Source organism: Vespula pensylvanica, chromosome 6, assembly GCF_014466175.1.
Source record: "Vespula pensylvanica isolate Volc-1 chromosome 6, ASM1446617v1, whole genome shotgun sequence".
Classification (NCBI taxonomy): domain Eukaryota; kingdom Metazoa; phylum Arthropoda; class Insecta; order Hymenoptera; family Vespidae; genus Vespula; species Vespula pensylvanica.
In genome coordinates, this window is record NC_057690.1 from 6,544,256 (window position 1) to 6,556,763 (window position 12,508).

Genomic DNA, 12,508 nt, shown 5'->3' on the forward strand with positions numbered 1-12,508 from the left:
GAGAGAGAGAGAGAAAGAAAGAGGAAATCCTAGTGGAGGAGGACCACGTAGTCTCATTTGTTACCCTTAATGTCCTCGAGCCTCGTTCTCCGGTGCACCCTCTGCCGGTCGTGGATCTTACGAGAGGGTGAGAAAGGACCAGTGTGAAAGGGACCAGTACACGTATGCACTCTCCACGTGCTATCACCTATTTCTCACCCTCTCATCCTTTCTCTCTATTCGCCTAGGATTTCAGGAATTCCTTGTCATCTATACACAATGTTGGTATGCCGATAGTTTATGACGTCATTGGTCACCACTGTAATAATTTTCTTTTCCTTTTATTTTAATTTACGAGTAAAAATATTTTTTAAATATTTCTTTTTGTATAGATTTCTAAATCTATTCTGTTTTATATATTGTATATACGTATTTTATATATTTCTATGTAATATATGTATATATATATACAATTAATATATAATATATATACAATTAAATGTATTTCAGTATGATTTTCTGAAAGGGTCTGTTTGAAAATGGATGAAATAGGAGTTCCTCGAGAGAAAGTTGCCGAAGTAATTAACGATTACCAATCAACAGCTTCCACTTGGGTTAGCTCGAGGATGGGAGTCAGGAGGGTTCGCACAGCTTCAACGAGGGAATCGGAGGAAGGAGGAGGAGTGGATGGAGACCGAGAAAGAGAAAGAGTGGACGATGTGTGGTCGTTCGCTAATATGAATGTCCTGTCAGTAACAGCGGCTCCTTGCCAAGAACGTACCGCTTGCTAATAAGCCCGCTTGAAGGGAATATTTACGAGGGTGAAAAAAATATCGCGCGATATCCCCAACCTCCTTTCTTCCTTCATCATCTCCGATAGGTACTTCGGATATACAGAAAGAAAGAGGGAGGATGAGCGCCAATTGATTTTCTCGATATCAATTAGAGTCTGACTCGAGCGAGGTTCCTCTTCTTAGATCCTCGAAGGAAATTAATTGGAAGGACTTATAAGCAGCATATTCGATTTATTCTGACCAATGACAGTTTACGTTTTTATATCAAATGCACTGCGGTCAAGCTTTATTGGAAGTAAAATTTTTAATTGGCGTACATTTAATGATATATTTAATATATTTTAGAAACAGATATCTATAAATTTAATCGTAGATCATATTGTATTTTTCATAAAAAGTCTATTTCTCTTTTTCTCTCTCTCTCTCTTTCTCTCTCTCTCTCTCTCTCTCTCTCTCTCTCTCTCTCTCTCTCTCTCTCTCTCTCTCTCTGTCTCTCTCTTTAGAAACTTCTTTTAGAAAATATCTTTGTTGTCATTTATTCTACGAGCTTATAAATATAATTATGAGAAGTCGATGTTTGCTATTATTAATGAACGTACGGCTTATCGACGTGAAGTAATTTATATCGAAATTAGATCTTGCCACGTGTTCGATCATTTAAAAGACAAAATATAAAATACGAGCGTAGTAATTATACGAAAGTGAAAAGTAATATTGGTCGATTGGTGATTTAGTCACCTTTAAAATTTATGAACATTTAATAAATAGTACAGTACCATTATTGCTCGTTTATCGGAATATGTTTTTCATGAGAATATTCATTCGTGTAACTCTTTAGCTATCTATGCAGGTGGTAATAGTGATTGTGATCGAACCCTTTTGTAATGATAAAGTTAACTCAAAGAGGCAACCTTACTCTCGATATTCTCGTATATCAAGAAAAATACGTGCCTGTATTGTTCTCGCCTCACGTTTCCTTGCGATATAAATTACATGAATTTTCGGCCACATACGCGAACCCCTCTTTCGATTTATCAATAAACAAAAAGGAGAGAGAGAGAGAGAGAGAGAGCGAGAGCGAAAGAGAGAGAGAGAGAGAGAGAAAGAGAAAGAGAAAGATCCGCATTGTCGTGGCTGAGTTTCCCGAAAACCGCTGGGCGTTTCTCGTTTCTTTTTTTTCTTCTCTTTTTTTTTCCTTTTTTCTTTTCATGTAAATTTTACTGCGCAGCGGAAGGAGGCCTAATTTTTTTCGCAAGGGCGGTTCCCGCCGCCATTTTGTGCGGCTGAAAGGGTCGCCCGGAGCCCTTGAATTTACTCTAATTACTTTCCCGGGATATTACGGCTCTGCAAAAATGTTATTGATAACAACGGCTTGCTCCATGCGGATTCTATAGCTTTTTCTTTTTTTTTTTCTTTGTAGCCACGATGGTAGTTGTAAAACGATTATTTGTAATTTCGTAGAATTATACGAATTACATTAGCAATTACGTAGCCACATTCGAAGTGAAGATAATGAACGTGTCTTTCTCTTTCAGATCTCTCTTTGTCGCTTGAAAATGATTTGTTTTATCGATTATTTTCATCTCACGTTTCTGTCACTGATAGCATATAGAAACACACAAACGTTCCTTATTATATTATAAATTTGATTCGTCTGATAACGTCATTGTCTTTTGTATAGGTATGAGTGAATGAATTTTCATAATTATTATGTTTATTATCGATTGTGTATATGTTTTCTTGCAAATAATTAAGTTAAAATGGCAATTTCTTTAGTATTTTATAAGTGATATCTTCTTATGATTCTATAGGGTTATTCAATTTTTAATAAATAACTGTATAATTCTGATACAGTTTTAAAAATATTTTTTCATGTTTACATTATACGATTTTAAACTTACAATGTTATTTTTTCATGTTTTTATTGATCTTAAAAGTTAAACACGTTTCAACAACCACATTGATCATTTTATTATTTATTAAAGGTCAATTAATTATGTATTGCAATATATATAATTTAAAATGAGTATTTTGTAATAAATTTTTTATATTTTTTAAGCTTTCGTCCGGGAAAAATACAATGGTAGTGTCGATGAATGAACGCTGACCGTCGGATAGGCGCCATTGGAGAAGACATTTTGTTTCGTCGTTTCAAAGCACAAAATTTGCGAAAATCTTTGTTAATAAACTCAATTTTTTCTTAATTAATACCAAATATGTCAATACCGTAATTATATGTAGTTAAAAAAACCTACTTCTATAGAATATTAATTTTTCATTGTTCCTTTCAAAATAAAATACAGTTACCTTATGTTACAATGATAAAAGATCCATAAAATAATAAAAAATATATTCTTTTAATTATCATTAACAAACTAAATTTTTTCTAATTATGTACCTTGAAGTTTTGGAATTGTTATATTTATTGATATTTTTTCAACAAAAGTAAAAAAGAATAGAGATGATACATTTTTAAAGATTTTGTTAAAAAAAAACAAGAAACAAATTTTTAAATCTATTTTAAAGATACCGATGCGATTAAATTTCCCGTGCTTTACGAATAAAGAAAGGAAAAAGGAAAAGACGAATATAGTATGTGAATGGATAAAAGATTGGAAAAGAGATCTACCTCTAATCGCGGCACATTAAATTCATCCTCCACAGTTCATCGATCGACTGTTATATTGATATAATCGCTCGGGTAATGGAGCGAACGAATCCATTTTCTGTAACCACGGTTCTTCGATCGACCAAAGTCAATACACAAATACCGTGATATACACCTGTGTACGCTCGGTTTGATTCATTATTCCGATAGCTTTAAATGGAAAAGGAAAAGAAAAATCGTAAGTATAAAATGTAATTGTCTAGAAGAATGAATACACTAGTGCAATAAGTTAATTGTGAATATGTATTATAAATAGGTATTATATATTTACGTTATAAAAGTGAAATTACGTTAAAGTGAATTACGTTAAAAAATGAATTAGACTTATGTAGTTAAACGTTACATATAAGTATGAAATATAAGATGAAACTGATTAATACATAAAATTTACCAAAGCGTGAAACTATCTATACGTTGTTGTAGTATTGCAATTGATCGGACTATGGGAGAAATTCGGCATATAAATTATTTTACTTGCTATTTATCGGCTTACGATACTTCGAATAGAAGCACTAATGTTGTTGCACGTGTAACGACACAGATTAATCCGGTTTGTCGGTAGTATCGCGATCGTGAGTAGAATCATCAGTTACATATATATGGTTCTTCATGTAGCCTACGATCTTTAAAGAATGATCTGTATCAATGAAAAATCTCGACAAGATTTTTATTCTTTTCGATTGTTTATCGATGTCAATCATTTTTTATTTTCAAAAGATAATTTTTTACTCACATCTTTCTTTTCATAGAGAATTCTCCTTTCACGATTGAAACTGTTTAGTAACGATTGAAAATGTATAGTAAACGTTTACCTGGTTACATCCTGTTAGTTATAAAAATAATTTTATGCAAACTTATAAGTCTTTCTAATCTCACTGATTTAACACATCTCGTTATTTTGTGTTCCCTTGTAAAATTGATCAATCGAAAAAGCGATACGTTAAAGTATCGATGAATAACCAAAGATAGGAAACCTGGCAGTTTCGAGAGCGTTACGGTTAGCCGATTCGACGAGAGAGAAATCGATAGAAATCAAGATTATTAGATTGGACGTTGTATTGTGGATGGACAAGCGATCGCTTCCAAGTTCCAATGTGGTCCACAAGAATTCGATATCAGCAACAACTTCCTGGCCTATCTCTTCCTCACATGATACGGATTTCATCGAACCTATCTATCGTTCTAGTACAATGTGACTACGGCTAAATCTTAAATTCGATTTCCCATTGATTTGAGTATACGTCATAATTACAAATTTCACACGAGAGTTAAAAATAATTTTGACGATAAAAGATCTATTAATTATTTAGTTCGTTTTGTATGAAAGATGGTATTTCTAAAAAAATAAAGAGCGATCAATTGATATCTCAACCGATTATCTAGATACCAGGAAGAGAGAGAGAGAGAGAGAGGAAGTGAAGGAGAGAGAAATCGAAAAATATTTGGTATATCGATGGAACGGTCCTACTGACCCATGTTTCACGCGCGATGCATTGAATCGAGCCCTCCCATTGTTCCCCGATCACTGTGCTCCTAACCACGCGGGATTTTCCAATCACACGCGCTGATCCCGAAGCGCGGCTACGCTTAGGTTAATTCGAAAACGACGAACGGATGGCTACCTCGAAAAAGCGGACTGGGGATACCGTGAAAGACAGAGAGAAAGAGAGAAAGAGAGAGAAAGACAGATAGACAGAGACAGAGAAAGATAGAGTGAGTTTGTGTGTTTGCTGGAGGGAATATCGTGGAGGCCATCGTTGAGGATGGGTAATCCTTCGAGGAATACGACTCGTCCAGGATATTTCGTTGTTCTCCGGAGGTCTCTCAAACCCTGGGAGGGGCTCGAACGTTGGACTCCAGGACGCAGTGCCGCATAATAAGCATTATCCCTCCCGTTATAATCGTGCGATCGGACGCTTTCTCTTGTCCAGGGCTGCGCGTTCTCTGGCCCTTTGTTTGCGGAGATGCTTTTTCGGGGAAAATGTGCGTGAGAGAGAGAGAGAGAGAGAGAGAGAGAGAGAGAGAGAGAGAGAGAGAGGTGGGTGAAAGATGGAGAGAAAAAAGGGAGAAGAGACACAGGAATCGAGAGAGAACGAGATAGATAGAAACCAACTCCCCCCTAGAAACGAAAACGACGACGAATGCTAAACGATCCCTCAACCTCAGGCCAACCCTCGGCAACCCTCTTTTCCTCGTGTTTCTCCACGTTGTACGGCTTCGCTGATAGGGCAGAGCTCCGGCCTACGTCGTTGATGCGAGTCTCATCGCAAAAGATGGCTGCTCTGCCCTCCATTGTCCCGCCCGTTATGGTTAGGCACTTTGAAATATTATGCCGGTTGTATACCATCATCATCTTCATCGTCGTCGTCGTCGTCGTCGTCGTCGTAGGTAGTTCGACCGTGAGATTTGAACGAATCGTCCTACAACGACAATGAAACGATATCGTTGAGAATGTCACCTACGACGATGATCATAGCGACAACGCCGTACTGTAGGAAAGTGGTCCCTTTGTCGGCGAACTTTCCTTTCGGTTAATTTTTAATTAATTTTCAGCCCCTTCAGTGCAGCGTCCATCAAACCATTTTACGCTTTTACAACCCTCTATGTTTTTCTCAGTGTGTCAGATTCTATTTTCTTTCCTTACTGTTCTCTCGATTTCTTCATCTTTGTTATTTCTATTTGATCATAATCAATTTAGTCACTATATGACCTTCTATTTCTGAAATATTTTTTTCTTAACACATTTTGTACCTTTTTTTTGTTCTTTTTGTTCTTTTTGTTTTCAAAAGAATCAATGAGACCCTTTCAAGCTTGCATCGAGATTACCGTTCCGTTCTCGATTAGCTCGCCTCGAAGCCCGATGGATTCAGGTAACGTCGTGGCTAGCTCACTATATGACTCGTTACTTCGCCGTGGTGCCGCTCACGCTTGACGTTTGCAGAGCTTTCTCTCTCTCCGTGTGCCGGCACGATGCCGATCGATCGGATTAGCTCGGTGCGATGAACAGACCGAGAGAAGCGACCGATCGAACGACCTAACGATCCAATCCTGTATTCCGGAAATCTTTCATTGAGTCGCCTAAACGCGATCGATCACGTTCACGATTACGTTCCGAGTATCTACCAATTCGAGTCAAAGCAAGCATTTCTTTTTTCTCTTTTTTTCTTTATTTTTTGTTTTTATAAACGAATTACACCTGAAACGATCGAGCGATGAAAAATACCGATAAACTTTTTGATTTGTTTTCGATAAATAAATAAATGCGATTATCGCTTTGAGATCAATCTATATTCCCAACGATTCTCTTTTTCTTTTTTCTCTGTTTTTATAAAAATTCACTTTCAGAAATGAATCGTTCTATATTCCGTATCGTTGCGCGGCTAGCCCGAGCGCTGAATCGTCGTTCGATCGTTTGTCCGTCTTGTTTGTTATTTTGGTGTACACGTTCGAGCTGGTAGCACAGTTGCTTCGAAGACTTGGAGATGATCGAACGTGTTGCGATTTGTTCACGTATTTATGTAACGTTTTGGTGAAAATTCCAACGAAATTTTATCACCCTTCATCGTTTCTAACGTTTGAGATACGACGATTTAGTGTATTAGAGAATATCACGTGTAATAATGATGTCAATGGATGTCATTAATTTCAAGGATAATAATGAGAAGCTCGATGTTAGTTAGAAGGTAAGATTTATCTTGAGTATTTTGAATATATATGTTTCATCAGTTGAATTTAATTAATCAAGGGGAATGATCATCGATTATATACAGAAGGATTTATAGAGATCCATTTGGAACGTACGAAGCGGTAAAAATTATTCTTTGCAACTGTTCATACAATCGTTGTGATTTTTACTTTCTTTCACTTTTTCGTTCTTTTTCAGCGTTTTTATTTTTCATTCAATTTTTATTACCGCACTCCATGTTAAACCATTATCAATTTGTGTACCTACATCGATTAAATGAGGCCCATATGGTACGCACTCTTTCATATCCGACGTTCGTAGATCGACCTTTCAGTAAATTTCGTCGAGATAGATCGATTACATAGATCAAAAAAAAGACAAAAACAAAATCGTCGAGAAAAAGTGGACGAGCTCGTTTTTTCCGAAGGCGATCGAGGACATTTGTATTCGCGTGACTCCGCTTGACACACACACATCTACCTGTCTTTGTTTGCATTTATGCGTTCGTGTGTGCATATACGCGTGTGTTTGTGTATCGTCGTGTATCGTACGCTCCGGATCAGAATCGCAGGTACTGTTACGGAATTACGCGTGCTACTGTGTATAGGCCACAGTATTCTCCCTTTATCGACGCGTTATTGCCGATAGGTCGACTGTGTTGCATTTGTATGCGATAGTGTGAGTCGTACGCTTGCGTTTCAAAGTTTTATTTACCTAGTAATGTTTTCGTTCCGCTTCTCTCTCTTTTTTTTTTTTATAGATTTGTTAAGAATCTCACAAGTTCATTTCCTCGAGATCTATTTATAATATTTTAGGATTCATAAGTATTTATTTTTAATATACCTATCGATTCATTAAGATTACATTATTAAGTATTCTATCTGATACTTAATTTGGGTTTTAGATTATCAAATGGCGTTTTGTCGTGAGGGAAAGTAAACGACAAGAATAAAGAATGACCATACACTCGTCTTCGAAGTATTTTAAATAAATCGTAGGATAGTCGACGATTAGTTAGGATTATGATCGCAATGGGTATATCGATAAAACGTGAGCGTTAATGTCGAAGGTTATACGGTATAGGTTTATCGAAAATAAACGGTGAAAATCGTTTAAATTCCTGTATATCGTGCTTGCCCATATTGAGCTGGTAATCGATTATTCGAAAAAGAAGAAATATTAGCGGTCATTCGATAATAATTCAGTGCAGCTTAATGTAGGAGGTACTTTATTGCTAATATGTTCATTAACTTTTCCATGAAGGTTATAATTTGTGTACATGTACAGGATATACCTACATTCATACATATGTACATACATATGCATCTATATAAAGCGGAAAAGATCATTGCCACATTTCATCAGAAGTAACAGAACGATGTTGGATTCTATTTTATCCATTCAAAAGGAATTTTTGATTGACACCGAAACACTGAACGACAGAATATCGAACGATCCTGTTAGATAGGAATAGTGTGCAATTAATTACGAAGTTCATTACAAAAGAAGAGAAATAGCTGAGTCTTTTACAATGAAACGTCTGATTTGCCATCTATAAAAAGCTTAATTTATGTGACACACAGCACAAACATACATTTACACACGATGTATGAGAAATTGCGGCCAGCTCGGGTTACCTTTCGCCTTGATCGATTTGCAGTTTCCCTTTCACTCTCTACCAACGAATCAACACCGATACGCATATGTATCTACGTAACTACGTTCAATGATACATCTCTAGTTATTTATTTTAATTTACAATTTGCACTTCGAATAATAAATATCGTTAGAACCAAACAAATGAACTGGCGTTTCCGCAAGAAAAAGGAACAAAAAATAATCACGATACAATTTATGGTGTATCGAATGTATAATAATATCGAATTTCGATAAGTTCGTTTAAGTCGTCAAACTAATGTGTATCAATTAGTTGCTTATTTTAATCGAACGATTAAAGCACGAATATATTTTAATGTAGAATTTTTTAAGGGTAACTGATAATATCAAGGACGAATACATTTCAAGATAGCGATAAGCTTACAGCGATAAGCTCACAACGATAAGGTTCAAGAGTTCGATGAAAATGGAGGAAAACGAGAATGAGAAAAGAACAAAGGGATGGAAAAGTGACCCATCTATCTCGCGTGGAAGAAATCGATAAAATCAGTCATAATCCTCAACAATTATGATATCTGGCCTCCCTTATCTTTTACGTGGAACGAATTTTTTCACAAATTCGATCCGATTTCTTAATAGCTTACTTGAATAAAATTTCTATGAAAAAGTTTTCGAATGGTGTGATATACAGTACATACGTATTGTGTGTGCACCTAACTAACTATATACGTACATGATTGTGCAAATATGTGCGTATATCATTTACGCTAATATCACGGGTTATTAAATAGTAGAAAAATTGAAAGAAGGAATAATCGTTAGCGTGGATAAAATAAAATGTAATAGAGAGTCGTAGGTACACGATAGCTGGCTAATAAGCAAAAATTGGTAAAACTGTACGAACTTGCTTAATTATTAATGTGCGTTATTCATGAATCTTTAAGGCAAATGTGAACGAACGTACGATAATGAAATATAAGAAAACTACTTTCTATTGTTACATTAAAAAGTCTATATTGGTTGAAGAGAAACTTGAAAAAATTTATAAAAAAGGTGATACAAGTTATTAAATTCCCTTACTTTTAACAGGTCATGAGATAATCAACATAAGTAGTTTAATGAACTTAAGCATCATATGCAACGATTTATTATAATATTATCAATATTTTGATTAATAAGTTCGTTAGATTTTGTTTGGTGTTAGCTACTATACAACTTGATTTAATCAATATCCCACGCCACGCTATATAGAAAACGATGGCTTTTTTAGACAAAAATATAAACAAATTAAAAAAAAGTAAAAAGAAAAATGAAAAATAAAAAAAAATCAATAGCTTTTACCTAAACTTTCACTGAACGATACTCGTGCATACATATTTATGGCTTGTCTTCAATATATTTTACACGTATGCGCTTTAAAAATAAAATCCATGCGTCGCATGTCTTTACAATATACAATTTCATAAACACGGATCGAACCATTGAATAATATTTTTCAAGAAACACCCACTGGTAGTTTCCTGGTATTTCCACTGGTAGATTATACATATTTGTTACCGCGAGTGATATTTTTTCCCATTGCGTTAAATAAACATGATCGGTGATGAGTAATATAAATTTTAATTCGGATCAAACAGTCTAACTCAATATTCGCGATCATTTGATAGTTTTAATCGATTTTCTAGTTTGACGAATAATCGTAGTTTTATTATAGACCGATTGTAGTTGAATTCGAGTAAATATACTTGTTTACAAACATTGTTTAAATTTAATAGAAAAAAAAAGAATTAATTTTTTACAAGCGACAAGGAATTTCACCATTTTGATGTTTTATTCCGTTTAGAGAACGTCAATGAATAAGTAAGTTTCAGAAACGTGTAACTATCACGTTAACGAGTAACGTTTAATGAGAATACATAAACCGCAAAACATTTATAAGTTCGTTATAAATATTTTAGAATGTTTGAGAAACAAATTCCGAGAAACTTTCGCCGACGGCTGTGACAGAACATTTTTCAGTGCCGCCGGCGAGATTCTAGGCTGACAGTATTCCGCATTAACATTAGTTTCGTTAATTAACTTATTTTCTTGAATAGAACGAGATGATGTCATTGAAAAAATCCAAAATACTTCTATTTTTTTTCCTACATTGACGACTTGAAACATAGGGACATTTGAACTTATGAAGGAATAGCGCTGTTTAAATAAACTTTTGTTTTTAATCAAAACAAGTGCGTTCGATCTGTCCAATTCATTCTTTATAAGTTTTTCGAAATGTATAAACAAAAAAATTTATAATAAACTAGTCCAGAATATGGTTCAACGCAAATTGCGTATCCGACGGTAGATAGGTACGTGAAAATAAAAGAGAACATATTTCTATAAAATTTTTATCGTGGAAAATATTCCTGTCAATCAAAAAATACTCTTTCCGAAGTGAAGCTTAAAAGAAAATTATTTTCGCATTATTCTACAGTCCCTTTATATTTTACAATTCACTTTGCTAACTTTTTAATTTTTAAAACTATAGTATAGTCGGAATATTACTTATTGTCACTTTGAATGAAATATATCATTTATTTTAGAAAATTTACTTGCTTTTTGCAGTTAAACCGAAGTGAGTTTTTTTCTTATCGTTCCTTTTTCTTATTTTTTTTTCTTTTTTCTTTATATATAGTCAAATAAGCCGATTCTGACAAATAAATCTTACGCGTGTATATTTCCCGAAGAAACGATCTTGCGCGTTTTAAAGAAGTTATCAAAGTATTTGAGTTAGGACACGCGGAGAAAATGGATGAGGCTCATAAGGTCGCCATAAAAATACGGTGATTTCAACCGACGGCAAGCGCAAGTTCAGCTTTCTTCTCGCGTATCGATTCGCCTCCATTTTTTCCCATGTAAAATGGAAGACATCGAGAGGCGAGTAAAAAGGAAGGGTTAAAGGAATATTTTTTTCCATAAAAATCGAGTTGAATCTAACTGCTTATCAAAATATTGTCGTCGTGCGATTGAGCAGGCAAAGTTTTGTTGATTTTTATCACCATAAATCATGCATAAATTATTACGATCCTTTTACATATTCCGTGTTTATAAATTAGAAATCAAGTTCAGTGAAAAAAAAGAAAAGAGGAAGAACCCATATTTTCCGATCCATTTCAATTGATCTATTTTCTTGTGATAATGAGAGAAAAAGAGTATATGATTTGAGATATAAGACAAACATTTATAACTGAGAAGAATTTATCTTCATAATGTATCGTGTTTGAAACAGGATGGATATAAAAAGGAAATCGAGAGGAATCAAGAGGAAATCCATAATCGAAAAAAAGCGTGGGTATAACCTTCGGGCTAGTAGATAGCAGAGAGCTCTTCTTCACTTTATCCGTGATCAGAAAGTGAAAGGGAATCGCACTTTCGGTTATCGATGGGAAAACGAAAACGTGGACTACACTTCGTCGGTGCCGCGTGAACGGCGGATTTTTATACGCTCTGGGTGATATTAATTGGGCCGTATTGTACCGATGGAAATTCAGATTAATCGAAATAAACAACAACAGTATACACATATGATATTTCTATGTGGGTACGTCGAGCAATACTGTCGAAAATATTTTGATAAATATATTGAATTGTATCGATAGATAGATCAATTTTAACATTATAAATACAGGAGAAGTTGAATAATATTTTTCTCTTATTGTAAGAAAGTAAAATAGGAATAGAAAAAACTGATTGTTAAGAGAACGTATTGAATGATAAAAGGAT

The 12,508-nt window shown here is 34.8% G+C and overlaps 1 long non-coding RNA gene across 1 annotated transcript in view; it reads left to right on the forward strand.

Annotated features, from left to right (window-relative positions):
- Positions 1 to 6,935: 6,935 nt before the first annotated feature.
- LOC122629967 overlaps positions 6,936 to 12,508 on the forward strand; it is a 51,260-nt gene continuing 45,687 nt past the window's right edge. The window contains exon 1 of the long non-coding RNA XR_006327383.1: positions 6,936 to 7,124. This is a non-coding gene — a long non-coding RNA (uncharacterized LOC122629967). The remainder of the gene's footprint in view (positions 7,125 to 12,508) is intronic.